We start from the raw sequence: 13,350 nt of genomic DNA, 5'->3' as shown, positions 1-13,350 counted from the left end.
AAGAGGAAAAGCAGACATCGGAAGAGAAATGCCATAGGAAGCGGCATGAATGCGTGCCCCAGCCGCTGCCACTTGCCATTCGGAAAACCTCAGGGAAAGATGCCAATTTTCCAGCTGGAAGAAGGCAGAGAAGGGAGCATAAAGGTCTACTACAAACAGAAACCAGAAGGAAAGAATATTACTTTTACAATCTTAGATAGAAATTGCACACAGCCTCTGCTGAGAGGAAAGAGGGGATGTTTAAGAGGAGCGATAGATGGATAGATGTGAAAACAGGCAGCCATTGCTTGCATATAGATATGTGTGTGTAAGGCTGTATGTGTATACGAATGCACATACTTTCCGACAGACTGAATGCTTAGAGATGTGTACATTTTCATGATCTAGGTATGGGTACGTATATAGGTGTATATGGGTTGCATATACACACGTGGGATGCATGCATATCTGAGAACTAGGAGAGGATGGCAGAGGAAAGAGGTGTTATGTGTATGTGCATGTATGTGTGCGTGTGTGTACATCCCACCCTCTAATCCAGGTATATGCAGAAGACAAAATAAAAATCATACTGGAGCAGCAAGCAGGCAGCCAGAGATCTATCTACATTCACTGCTATCACCAGGGAGATGAATGGGGCCGATCTGAAGCCCTTTTACAAGATCTACTATGGGAGTAAAGGAGGAGGAGGGATGCCACACAGACACGCACAAACTAGAAGGCAGAGGGATTTGGAAGGGGCTACTCAGAAAACCCTGGTGGCATGATGCTGAGGAGAAGAAGGGAAGAGGCTTGTCTCTATGTTTTGGGTGCTTAAAATAAAGACAACCTGCAAAAAGGTCTGAGGGAACGGCTGGTACTCACGGTTTCTGCGTGAATCCTGAAGGTGTTCTGTTGGCACTGGGCGCTGAGCCAGGGGCAGGCGCTGCAAACAAAAAGGAGACAAAAAAAAAAAAAATAAAGTCATTCAATGGGAATATTAATTGCTGCTCGTGTGGATTTTACAAAACACACAAACTGTTTTCATTTTTGTTCCTTTTTTTTTTTTTAAAATTGTGGATTGGCGCGTGCCCCCTTCGCATGGAATATACAAGTAGTATGGGATTTACAGACCAGTTACGGGACTCAGGATTAACCGCGCTGGCATCTTTTGGGCATATTCTTCCTTTTAATGAATGAGCTTTCGCTGTTAATGAGGAATAATCGTTTGGCTAATGAGCTTTGAAACATTAAGAGAAAAGGTTTGGGTTTTTTCCCCCCGTTAATCGCTCTGGTGCGACTGCATGGATGGATTACAAAAGACAGCAATAGGAGAGCAGTACAAAGGTTGGGGGGGCTCTTCTGGAGTGGGAGAAGCACGGAGATGGGTGATGTGCCCCCGTATCTTTCCTTCCTTCTCTCTTTCCCTCTCTCTGCCAACTGCTCTGGGTTTCCATAACTCCGCAATCAAAGTGGATGGTCGGAAAGGATTATTACAGAGTGAAGCCTCCGCTGTTAATGTCTCCAGCGTTTAATCATCATACAGTAGAATGGTTTTATGCATATTTCATTTGCATATCATTAAGCCATGTTAGCAAGGGGGCACTCAGAGCCAGGAGAAGTACAAAGTTGGGGAGACAGGCAAGGAAAAAAAGATCCCTATGATGCTTATCTTCAAACGGGGGCTTGTTCCATGATGTGTCTTCTGCTTTTGCTAAAATCATTATGACTTGGAAACCTTTGAAGTTGGATACAACCTTGGATTCTTCTAATTCCTGCCGAGCGGTATATTTTTAAAAACAGCAGCAATGTCCCTGCACAGACAATTAAAGGAATATAAACTCCAGTGGGCTGAAACTAGTAGCTCTTTGGGGAGTGCAGTGGCAGAGGCTTCTACAAATACCAACACTTAAAAAATAATAACAAGCATCATCCCCAAAACAAAGAAAGAAGACAAGGAGTGTTAACATGTGGATTATATTTGTTTCATTTGGGGGGTAATGAACTAAAGAGAATGAAGAAGCCATCGGTAATTTATCCCTCATTAATGAAGTTACCTTTTGTGTCTGTTTGTTTTTATCCTTTAATTGTGAAGATGGGTGTTGTTGCTTTTGAAGTGGTTAATTAATAATTTTATTAGCTCTGATCATTTCCTGCACCTGACAGAAAAAAAGGTGGTGGTTAGGGAATATGTGAGTACTGGGGGTACCGGGGGTAGGGAATACAGTGAGTTCTTTGTAGACCGTATACATGCACAACATATTAATTGAGGGCTTTAAAAGGTCCCTCAATAGGCTACTCCATTCTCGGTAAAACGGCAGCTGGTTAGCCACTGTTGGTGACTCTTCAAATATCACTTTAACGATTTTTATTCTGTTGATGTCCTTCTTGTTTTCCCTCAGTCGAGAATGAGAATGTAACGCCACCCTTTCTTTCCTGAGCCCCTTTCTCTCCCATCTTCTTCACGTCCAATTTTCAAGCTATGAAACAATGTTGGTTTAAATATTGAATCCTGGTGTACGGTGTAACTGCACAACTTGATTTGGAAATGAGACGCTGGCTTATATTTAAATGATCCCCGCTCCTCCCTTATCCTCCCAAGCTTTGTCTGCTATGAATATTCAGATGAGGCTGATGTGATTGTACAATTACTCCTAGCCATGGTGGTGGCAGGGGTTGCTGAGGGAAAGGAGCCAGGCAGCCTCCAAGCCGGTGTGGAGTTTTGTTGTCGGTATTTTCCTATCTCTTGGCGCTGCGGCACATGCAGATGTCGCTGTTGTTCTTTATAAAGCTCCAATGACATGCAAAGGCATAACGACTTGGCTTGCACGCAAAGCATCAACTGAACGTTATGGATGTCTTTAAGAAAGAGAGAGAAAAATCCTGACTGAAGGAATGTCCACATAAATTATTTTTATTTAAATGAATTCAAAGGATGGGGTGAGGGCAAGTAAGGAGGAGTCACATGGAAAACATGCATAATATTAATATGCACAAAGAATTCTTCCCGAGGACAGGCTCCTCACTACAAGCTCATGGGACAAACAGGTTCATTAGGAGACAGCTCAGAGCGACTACAGCATTTTGCTATTTCAATTTTTCCCTTATTTTAAATGAAGAGTCAGACAGATGTGTTTTCTTTGCATGACAGCATTGAGATGGATCCAATCTGTGAAATTTGCTGCCCAAATAGCATTTCTAATGGAATCTGGGACTAAACAAGGGCATGGATATGGAAGGGAGGGGAGAAGAGAGAATCCATGAAGAGGAGGCTACTCAGCTACTGCAAGGCATTTTGTAGCACAGGAAGCTGTCAGAAGCCATCTTTGCTCCACTGGTCCCAAGTGTGGGCTCCTGATCCAGAGAGCCATCAGGGTTCACCAAGATGAGCACTGAGACAGGCCCTTGTAGGTCTGAGGCAGAGGAGAGCAGCAGCAACTTGGTGCCTGCTCCTCCCCGCTCAGCTGTCTTCAGCTCAGAAGCCAAAAGCACAGCTACTATTTTGGGATGCAGTAGAACGCCTCCTGGTCCAGGTATCTGTGGAAGAGGGAACTCTTGGCGCTACTGCAGAACATGTTGCTAGAGAACAGATGGAATCATTCGCTGCTTAAGGAGGCCTGATAATTGCTGTGCCGGTTAATTCTCAGGGTAATGATTACTGTGGTTGTCTAACATTTCAGAGTGCTGGAGTTATGAGTATCGATTAATGCATGTTTACAATAAACAGAGATAGACAAGCAGTAAATGAGTCTGTCGGGTGGATTCTGAACTGATAACATTTTTGTAGATTAGCGCAGGGTAAAGTAAAGCAAGATGTAGACGGATTTTGTTGATTTTTCTTGGCAGGTGGATAGTCCAAATTACTTTCATAATTTGGGTTGAAATTTTACCTTTTGGTTAAATTATCTGAAGATAGTCTAAATTTGGTCTGTGTATATGCTCAACTTTCTACTTAGTGGCATAAGGTTGACCTAGGATGTATCTAATTATGTTGTAAATTCTGCTGATTTTCACCTATAATCTCCAGGATTTATTTAACACACACACACACACACACACACACACACACACACACACACACACACAGAGCTGTCATGATACTCAAATGTTGTTACAGTAATATCAAACAACAAAGAATGAAGAATTAAGGCTATTTGGAGAATTTTTATTTAATCTTAATTATTCTGGCCTCTAGCCTCTTATTTCTCTTTTGTCAGAATTATGGATATTACATTTTAAAATAATACACATAAAAAATTTGGTGAAGAATCTTAAATAAGCCTTAAAGTAGATTTTATTTTTCCCATTGTTACTACTTTGGTGTATTGTTTAGTATTTGAGAGAGTTAAGGAAAAGGAATATTTACTTAGCTCTAAGAGAATAAGGTAAAACGAGAAAGTATTATATAGCATTTCTAGTAAATATTACCTTGTTGTATATGAATAGGAGCTGCAGTTTGACTTCTGACTACAAATCATTTATGTATTATTTACTTCACTTCTCTCAAATGGTTATAATTCTGAAATGGCATTCATGTTGATGACATCTGTGGTGAAGGGTACAGGGACTGAAAAGTATTTGTCATTAGACACTGATAAGGCAGTGACCAATTCAGTATTTCAAAAATAAGTTATATTCAAAATTTAACTATGTCCGATTATCAATAACTTAAATAATTTATAAAGAAAAAGTCTCATTCCCAAATCTTCTGGTTATGAATTCATAAACCTCATTCACAAATCTGAAATGACTGCTACTGATTTCTTGCTCATCTTTCCAGATAGTAACAGTTTGCCCAGATTTTAATATATTAGCATAGTTTTAAAATGCAAATTATAGTTTTTACAGATTCCTTCTAATTTTCTGTAAACACAATCTATCCATCTCTGCATAGCTGCTATCTTCATTACCAGCAATTCCTCTTTCCTCCCTCCTTCCCCCCACCTGCCTTTCTTTCTAACTTGTCTTATCTCATTGGTGAGAACATCTAGCCAACTCTGCATAGACACAATGAGTGTGGGGAGGGAACTCCTTGCTTTGTTTCCAGTAGTAGGGGCACCATTGCCTTTTGATGACTGGAGCACACTTTCATTTCTCACCACTAAGATACATAAGTAGTTTTCGTGTATTTCTAATTCTTTTTTTAAAGTCATGAGTGATTGTTAAGCTTTGTAAAATGACCTTCCTGCTTCTGCTCAAACAAGTAATGCTTAAATAAAGCTGTTAGCACAGTGAATTACAATGACTGATTTTACTGTTAAACGAGCCTTGCAAATCCTAGGACGGACATCACTTGGGCATGACGTACTTGTCCTCGACACACTATGATACGTGACTTGCTAACATTTTGTTAAGGATTTTAAGATAAATGTAAATGAGAGATATTAGTGTATAATTTTCTTGTAATGATTTTGCTATTGTTACCAGGGTCTTGCTGGCTTTATAAAATGCGTTGGCCAGTATCCTTTCTGTGCTATATTCTGAAACTTTGTGTAACATTGTTATTATTTTCACTGAAATATTGGATACAATTCACCAGTGGAGCTATGAGGCCTAGAAAATCTTAATTACTAATTCATTTAAAAAAAATACCTAGGACTATATATATTTTTTATTTCTTCTGTCAATTTTGGTAAGCTACACATTCCCACCCTCAATGGTTATTTTATCTTAGTTATCAAGTTAATTGGGATAAAGTTTATCACAATGCCATGTCATTTAATTAATTCATGAACACTGCAGTGACACTATTCTTTCATTTGTTATTTATATTTTCTTCTTTTCTTGGTCAATCTATTCTCTAAAAACCAGTCTCACTTAATCTGCTCAAAGAATCAGCTCTTGCTGATGATCTTCTCTTGTCTTCTTTTACTCTGTCCTTTTACTGTGTTTACAAGGACCAGGATTAGGTAATGACATCAGTGCAATTTTCCTTTCTAGCATAGATGTGCAAAGATGTCTGCTTCCCTCCAATAATTGTTTGAGTTGTGGCTCTCCTATTCTCTTTTAGACATGTATGTGTGTGTGTGTAATCAGGCTCGTGCAGGGGTCACAGGGCAGCCTGTAGGAGTTAGCTGACTCTCTGGCCTATTTATTGATTTCTAGTGTTTTAAAAATAACTTTCCAGATCTCTCTGGTCATAATTTGCACTGGATGATTTCAATTCTTTCCTTCATCTTGACACATTATTACGATCACCTTAGGGAAATGTTCAGCTAAAATTTTTTGTGTGTGATTGTTGAGTTGTAACTCAGTCACATCAGACTATGCTGTTCAGCTCACCTAGAGTAGAGATTATTTGTCTTCTTGAATACCTGTCCTGTTGGCTACCAAAAGATTTGCTGAGGTCTGGCAAATGTGAATTTGTGCATGATGTTTATTTTTTAGTTTTTCTATTTTTGTTTTATATATTTTAATGTTATTTTTAAATTAAATGCCCATAAATTGAGAATCATTTTATTCCTCTGCTGTGTTAACACTGGTAATTGTACTAGATGTTATTATTTCTTGTCTTAAAGTCTATTTTAAGGGCAAATATAGTTATTTTAATTATATTTTGATATAGCTGGATTCAAAAAATATAATTTCTCTCAATTAGTTATACTTTTTTCCTAAATGAATCTTTTATCCAGTAAGACAATAGTATCTTTTAATTGGTATTGAGTCAATTTATATTTAATAGAAACTACCTTATTTTTTCTATTCATTCTATCACATTTACATTTTTTCATTATTTTTTTGCATTATTTAGGATTAATTTCTTTTATGGGCTTGGATGTGGTTCAGTGACCCTGGGATCACTCAGCATATGTGAGATTTTATCAATTTTTTTAAAGTACAACATCTTAAAAACACAGGTTGGCCTTGAACTCTGTACAGCTGGGGATACACAGAGAGAGGAGAGCCCCCTGTCTCTATCTTCCTACTTATGGGCTTAGAGGAATGCGCTACCAGGACCAGCTTGTGTAGTACTAGGAGAAAAATAATTTTTCTGTTGTTGTTTTGCTTGGTTGTTGTTTTTCGAGACAGGATTTATCTGTGTAGACCTGGCTGCTGTGGAACTCACTATGTAGACCAAGTTGGCCTTGAACTCAGAGATCCACTTGCCTCTGCCTCCCAAGTGCTGGGATTAAGGGTGTGTGTCACCACCCAGCAAAGTTTCGATCCTCAATACTAAATGAAAATAGAGAAGAAAGGAAAATTAACTGTCTTGTCTCATTGTTTTTCCTAGTTTGACAGTAACATGTTAGACGCATCATTCAATAAGGCTGTTATCAACTGGTACTTTAGAATCAGAAGGTCATAGAGTCTTAGACTGCTGTCGTGTCTGCCTTTTCTTACCTGTCATGCTATTACTGACAAGCATTTTATTGCTCATATATTTTCAGCATCGTGAGATTTTATGGTTTTTCCTTTACAAGGCCAAGATGAATTGAGGCTCATCTACGTGAATTTTTTTGTTTGTTTCTTTCTTTACCCTTACATTTCTTTCTGAGATTGCCTTTTCTAATCTAACAACTCAAATTTGTGTTTAAGTCAGATCTATTTTGATATTTTACCCTCATCTTCATGAGATGAAGGTTATCTCATCTTCAGTTTGAAGGGATATTTATCTAGAGTGCAGAATTCTACATTGGTAGCCATTCTCCTAGCGCTTTATAAGATGGGACTATATTGTCTCTTAGGCGTTGTCACTTCTCAGAAGCAGGCTGCCAGTCTTATTGCTGCCTTTGAGTGATGCATCAGTTTTTGCTCCCATCTTACGATTTTTCTCTTTATTGTTCCATCTTCTGCAGTTCCACTGATGTAACTAGTCGTACTGTACTTGTTTGTTTATTGCACATGGGGTTTTGCAGATTGATACTTTCCTCCATTTTGATATGTTTGTTATCAATTTGAATATGAGCTGTACAGAAACTCTCTTTTACTTGTAGGATTCCACTTATACATATATTAGGTACTTTGCAATATGTATCATATATTTTTGCTATTTCTTATGCAACCTTCTTTTATTCATGCTTTGATCTGAATGCTTTTATTGCTCTATTAATAGTTCAACAATCCTTTCTTCATCTATTTCCAAGGGTTCAATTTGTGTTACTGTATTTTTCAATCTCAGAATATTCAGTTAATTTTTCATAACTATATTCTCTCTTCTCTTTAAGCTGTATTCTTGTATTTTTCAAAATGTCATTCTGGTGCCAATTAAGAGACCTTACCTAGTACCCAAACATCTGGTTAACTATAGGTCTGCTGCATCTCCCTTCTGAGTTCCTGCCTTCTATTCTTTCCTCTTTCCTTCCTCCCTCTCCAACCCCATCCTTCCTTTATTCTCTTCCCTCTCTTTCCCTTCCTTCATCTTAATATGTTAATTGCTCAAAATGAAATTTACTATGACATTGTTATGCATATAATAATGATATTCAAGCCATATCATTCTTTTTTATCCTACTTCTTCATCCCCTGACCTTTTCTCTACTTATACTTTTATGTCTTTTATCCTTACGTTCAATTCATTTGCAAAACCACGAGGTGTTTGCCTTTCTGAGTCTGGCTGATTTTGCTTAACGTGATGCTTTCTAGTTCCGTCACTGTTCCTACAGATAAAATGATTCTATTCTTTATTTGTGGTGAATAAATACTTGTGGTGTGTGTGTGCTGAATTTCTAAATTCATCTGTTGCTATGCACTTAAGTTGGTTCCATACCTTGATTATTATACATAGTATAATAGTTGCTACAAGGGTGTTGCATTTTAATTATATGCTCACTTTGATTCACGTGAGCAGTACTATGGAGTGGTAAATCTGGGTCATACTGTAGTTCTATTTTTAGATTTTTTGTTTTCTTTTTGAATTCCTATACTGATTTACAAACTGGCTAGATAAATTTACAGTTTCATAAATGGTGTATAGAGCTATTCCCACACTCTCATCTGTACTACTCAGAAATGGTGTTACTCATTTTTGTGATGTGTGACTTGGGTGAGACAGGATGGCAAACAGCCTTTGACTTGCATTTTTCTTAGGGCTACAGGTGTATTTGTTGCACGTCTTTCAAGAAGTCTATTCTGCTTTATTGGTGGCATGATTCTCTTTTGGTGTTTAATTTTTTAGTTCTTTATTTGGAATGTCAATATCCTCTCAGATGAGTAACTGGCAAAGCTACTCTCCCATTCTGTAGGCTGTTTCTCCAATCTGTTGATTTTTTTCCCTTTGATGTGCAGAAGTCTTTTAATTTCTATAAGCCTAGTTGGCAATACTTCCATTTATTTCTTGAACTAATGGAATCTTATTTACAAAGTCCTTGCCTATGTCTGTATCTGTTACATATTTTTATTTATTCTTTTGAGAAGTTCATAAATGTATATATCTTGATCGTATCCACTGCCACACTCCTCCTTCCTGCACCCTTTGCAACACGGTCTCTCCTCCAACCTTCTTGTCCTTGGTTATTATTGAGTCCCTTGGCGCTGCCAATATGCTCAGGGATGTGGGCTCCCATGGGGGCACGGGCAATCTACCACAGAACACTGATGATTCTCCGTTACCCAGCAGCCATCAGCTGCCAATAGCTCTTCAGGTGTGGGGGGGAGTTGTGAGTGTCTCCTCCATCCATTGAAACATTGACTGTCTTGATGAACTCACAAGTGCATGCCACGCCAGTTCCAGAAGACTGTCTTTCATAGCACTCTTTCCCATCTTCCAACTCTTTCTTTCTTTCCGGTCCCTCTGCTGTGATGTTCCCTGAACTCTGGGTGGGAGGTTAATATAGACATCCCATTTAGGACTGAACATGAAGACTCAGTTTTTTCCCTCAGCTCTTTGACCAGTTACAATTCTTTCTTAATTGCTGCCCACTACAAAAAGAAGTTCCATGGATCAATGTAGTTGGTTCTTTTACTCTTTGTTTTTATTTTGGGGGTGGGGCACTACCCAGCTCCCAAAGAATCACATGGAGACTTATTCTTTCTTATGAATGTCTAGTCTTCACTTGGTTTGTTTCTAGTCAGCTTTTCTTCATTTCTCCCATTTCCTTTTTGCCTCTGGGTTTTCATCTTCCTCTATTCTATATACTTTACTTTTTACTCCATGGCCGGCTGTATAGCTGGGTGGCTGGCCCCAGATGCCCTCCTCCTTCTCCTCTCTCGCTCCTCAATCTTCTCTTCCCAGACTTCTCCTCCCATTTATTCTCTCTGCCTGCCAATCTCACCTATTCTTTCTCCTGCCTACCTATTGGCCATTCAACTTTTATTAGTCCAATCAGGTATTTAGACAGGCAAAGTAACACAGTTTCACAAAGTTAAACAAATGTAACATAAAAGAATACAACATATCTTTGCATCATTAAACAAATGTTCCGACAGTGAGAGGTGCACCCACACACTGAGACAATGGGGATGTTCTATCGGGAACTCACCAAGGCCAGCTGGCCTGGGTCTGAAAAAGCATGGGATAAAACCGGACTGGCTGAATATAGTGGACAATGAGGACTACTGAGAACTGAAGAACAATGGCAATGGGTTTTTGATCCTACTGCACATACTGGCTGTGTGGGAGCCTAGGCAGTTTGGATGCTCACCTTACTAGACCTGGATAGAGGTGATTGGTGCTTGGACTTCCCACAGGGCAGGGAACCCTGATTGCTCTTAGAGCTGACAAGGGAGGGGGACTTGTTTGGGGGAGGGGGAGGGAAATGGGAGGCGGTGGCGGGGAGGAGGCAGAAACCTTTAATAAAGAAATAAATAAATTAATTTTAAAAAAACCAAACAAATGTTCCACAGCATAAATGAAGGTAACACACCTTAAATTAATATTCCACAACAGACCAAGATTAGGAATAGTAATAATAACTTATGGGTAAAATAATATTTAGAAGCCAGTTGGACAATATTACCATTAAGCAAAAATAGTAGTACGTTCATTTTTGGGCCTATAAACTCCTCAGCCTTGGGCTTTTGATTGGGTTTATAGGGTTAGGAATGAATTACTGCCTGTGGGTGAGGCTTTTAATCCAGTCAGAAGGCAGCTGGTTACCCCCATAACAGTCATAACACTATTACACCAGTGGGCATACCTTGTCTGGTATATTGTTGTGGCATGCCAGGTTCAAGTTGGGGAAGCTCACTGCTACCTTTTTCCCTTCTGCACAGCATCTTCTGGTATTATAAAAGAGAGCCACTATGCCTGTATCTTAAAGTATTTTTCCTATATTTTCCTCTACTATCTTGAAAGTTTCAGATATATCTTTAAAGCCTTTATTTTGATTTTTATATGGGGTGAGAGTCTGGATTCTAGTTGTATTATTCTTCAAGCACACATCAGTTTTTTTTCTTCAGAATCACTTGTCAAAAAGATGTTTGTTCCTCCAATATGTTTTCAGCATATTTTTGAAAAATCAGACATCTGTATCTATGTGAGTTCATCTCTAGGCTCTCTATTGTATTCCATGATACAAATGCTTGTTTTGTGCTAGTATCAAGCTTTTTTGTTACTATGGCTCTCTAGTATAATATGAAATTGTGTATCATGATACCTTAAGTACCAATCATCCCCTCCCCTGGATTATTTTGACTATTGAGGATCATTTGTGCTTTTATGTAAATATTAGAATTCCTTTTTCTAGTTCTGTGAAATGTTTGAATTTTGACAGGAATTGCACTGAATCTTGTAACTGCTTTGAGTGACAGAGCCACTTTCACAGTCTTAGTTTTGCTGACCCCTGATTATGGTAGGGATGTCTATCTTCTAGAGTCCTCTTTGATATCATCAGAATTTTAAAGTTTTCATAATAGAAGTCTTTTGCCTCCTCAGACCCTTACTCTTGCTCCAAACCTTTAAGTTATTGTGAAAGATTTTATCCTTTATTTCTCAACATATTTGTGATTGGCATGTAGGAAAGCCACTGCATTTATGTTGCTTTTGTATTTTGCTACTTTATTAAATGTGTTAATCAGATCTAAGGTTTTGTAATAGAATCTTAAGGGTATTTTAAGTATAGGACTGTATCAACTGGAAATAAGAATAATTTTACTTTATCCTTTCCTATTTGTATCTATCTTATTTCTTTTTCTTGCCTTATTGCTCTGGCTAAGACTTCAAATACTATATTAAATAAGAGTGACAACAGTGAACATCCTTGTCACATTAATTCTATAGGAATTGCTTTAAGTTTTCCCTCTTTAATATTGACCATAGGTTTGCCATGTTATACCATATTGAATAAGTAATGACAAGAAATAAACCTGTATGTGCTTAGTAAAGTCATATTTTTTTTGAGTATTTTAGTGAACTTTATCATTCATTTGGCCTACCAAATTATAGAGTATCCACCCAAAGCAACTACTTGTGATCCTTATATTAATGTTTACCCCGATGCTTTGCAACATTTACCCATACAAATTCTGCTCTTTGTTGATATTATATAGCCATTAATGAATGTTATCCTTCCAGTCAAGAATGTAGTTTATAGAAGACAATGCAATCAAATAGCCACCTTTGGGATTAGCATATGGTTGTTAATTAATTTCACAATTTTTATGTGTGCTTCTGTTTATAAACAGATACATCATGCATACTATATTTCATAACTTTGTATGAAGCAATGACAGTATTTCCAGAAAGTTAGAGCAAAGGGTTAATATGCTTAGGCTTAAAAATAATATATATATATAAAGAATTTGTAAACTGAAGAATATCCTCTACCAAGAATTAACCACCAAAGAATACCTCAAAGTTTTCATTGTTCTCTGTAAAAGAGACAGAAAATAATATTTTAATGGAATCAGATGTTACCTTATTTGACATTTCTTCCTCCTTCCTCCCTCCCTCCTTCCCTTCCTTCCTTTTTCCTTCCCTTCCCTTCCCTTCCCTTCCCTTCCCTTCCCTTCCCTCCCTCCCCCCTCCCTTCCTTCCTTCCTTCCTTCCTTCCTTCCTTCCTTCCTTTTTCCTTCCCTCCTTCCTTTTTCCTTCCCTTCCCTCCCTTCCTTCCTCCCTCCCTCCCTCCCTTCCTTCTTCCTTCCCTTCTCTTCCCTTCCCTCCCTTCCTCCTTCCCTCCCTCCCTCCCTCCCTTCCTTCCTCCCTCCCTTCCTTCCTTTTTCCTTCCTTCCCTTCCTTCCTTCCTTCCTTCCTTCCTTCCTCCCTCCCTCCCTCCCTCCCTCCCTCCCTCCCTCCTTCCCTTCTTTCTGTCCTTTCTTCTTAAGAACAGTAGCATTTGGTTTTACCCTAGGTCCCTAGTCTCAGGATCACCAAAGCAGTGCAGTATATGGGTTCCATCAGATATTGGTTGGTTACTCCCACAAGCTTTGTGCCACCATTGCCCAAGCATATCTTTCAGGAGAGTCAATCATTGTAGATCAAAGTGTTTGTAGCTAGAC

The sequence above is a fragment of the Chionomys nivalis genome, chromosome 21 (assembly GCF_950005125.1).
Source record: "Chionomys nivalis chromosome 21, mChiNiv1.1, whole genome shotgun sequence".
NCBI classification, from domain to species: Eukaryota; Metazoa; Chordata; class Mammalia; order Rodentia; family Cricetidae; genus Chionomys; species Chionomys nivalis.
This window is presented reverse-complemented; position numbering follows the sequence as displayed.